This window comes from Ixodes scapularis, unplaced genomic scaffold (assembly GCF_016920785.2).
Source record: "Ixodes scapularis isolate PalLabHiFi unplaced genomic scaffold, ASM1692078v2 PGA_scaffold5__190_contigs__length_132052651, whole genome shotgun sequence".
Classification (NCBI taxonomy): Eukaryota; Metazoa; Arthropoda; class Arachnida; order Ixodida; family Ixodidae; genus Ixodes; species Ixodes scapularis.
In genome coordinates, this window is record NW_024609880.1 from 7,353,819 (window position 1) to 7,355,853 (window position 2,035).

A 2,035-nucleotide genomic window follows, 5' to 3' on the forward strand; every position below is an offset into this window, starting at 1 on the left:
TGTCCTCTCACTATATGAAAATGACCCCGTCGTGCATCTTTACGAGCGGTTAAAAAAAACGTTCGAAACGTAAAGAATAAAGTACGTGGGCTACGAAAGGTGTGTTTTCTTATTATTTCCTATGTCGGGCAGTTTTTATCGCGCACCTGTCCTCTGGCTTCCCCCTATTTGCCAAGGTTTTGGAGCGTGTGGGTGATGATTTCAACACAGAACAAGCATCTTCGCACATATTCATGAGCAGAAAGAATAAAGCAGTACTTATTTATTGTAAATCGGACTATATTACGTGACTTTCAACTTATTTCGATCGTCTGCAAGCACAAGGAGTTACTTACCCAGTGTTACTGCGTAGTTCTTGCCGTCTCTCTTGGTTATCCACATGTCGTTCGTTCGTTTGGCACGTATATCCCTCATGCTGGAAAGCGTCGACGCCGTGTTCGCGCTAACAGTGTCCGACAGTGCACATAAATACACGTACGAAGCGGTTTTAACACCGTTTTTAATGCCGCGAATTTCAAATAAAAACGCCGTAACTGACCAATTATTTCGTCTGCGTGACTGAGAAATGTTCCAATGTGCCTAGTACGTACAAATTATTCGTGATATTTGCTCTTATAATCGAGCGCAGAGAGAAAATGCACTCGCTTTTTCCAATAGAAATGCATTACCGGAAGTCAATTTCTGACTGCTTGCTGTCTGCTTCAATTTGCAACAGCACACTAGCGCCAGCTGAGCCTCTAGCGTTTATTTTAAAAACTCTATGTGCTGTACATCTGTTCTGCCACGCCCTCGTAGCCTTAGATGTGTTCCAAACTTGACTCGATCTTACTCCAGGATAAGGGTTTTGAATCTTTGCGTTCGAAAACTTGCCCGCGTCCAGCGTCGCTCTATCCGTATTATCACGTGACACAACACGCCGGAGTAGCTCGGATCTATTCGGGTAAGATTTCGAACACAGCCCTTCTCTTTCCCGTTTTCTGGACCTGAAGAGCAGCGGAGGCCTTGCGCGATTGACCGAAGCCAACAGAGCTAGTGAGTGCTGTCCGGACCCACGAGATGAGCATGCTCATGGCCCCCGTGGAAGTCAGGGGCGAAATTTGACTAAACAAAATATTTCCCCGGCAAAAAAAAGAAAAAAAAAAAGAAATAAATAAATAAAAACGGCTGGAAGCGGACCGCCGTACGACCTTTGTAGGAATCGTGTCGCATCACGATTCCTGTTTGGACAGGCCTTAAGGCCGACTGTTGTTGCCAGCAATCTCTTCCAGATACCATGCTCCTCTTCCTCGCGTGTGTTTGTTGTAAAAAATACAAGACATATTGTTTTGCAGGTCATCCGAGTGTTTTCTTGAGATAGCGAAGGTTCATCAAGGTGCAGAGGTGTTTTTCTATTGCGCGCAGAAATCCTGATGGTCTCTTTTTTAGTTGACCGAAGTTCTTTGCCAACGCATGCGTGACCTTTTCTTCATAGGCTGCTTTATCCGAGATCACGAAAGCACCTGTATTTTCTGATTCAAGCAATTTAAGTAGGCCCCGGCGCTACTCTTCAACTGATTTCCGAATGAGGAAATTGCCTGCTTTCGGAGGGGGGGGGGGGGGGGGGGGGGGGTTCTAACATTTCTAAACATTTAGCGAATGCCGTACCTTGTTTTAACAACAGGAGTCGCGCGTTGATGCCGTGCCTACGTGCTGCTTACGTGCTCATGGTTCTGCGTGTCCAGAATATCTTCAGCTGCTGAATGCTTTCAGTGGCGAAATCTTGTAAGTAGCGATAGTTTGTTATTAAAAGCAGCCCAAATAAAAAGAAAAGAAGGTTATCGAGAGTGCAGATCTAAAGTTGACCCGATAGGTACATTCCTGGATGCCGAAGCAGATTCGACTCCAATAACCAAGCAAAGTGTTGGTGCAAAGCAGTATAATAACAAAAAAACGTGTTTTTTTTCTTGTTTAGTTTTTGGGGGGAAGGGTGCTTATGAGAAAAATTAGAGTAACGTCACAGAAAAAGTACAACGCCACAGCAATTACATATTTCCTT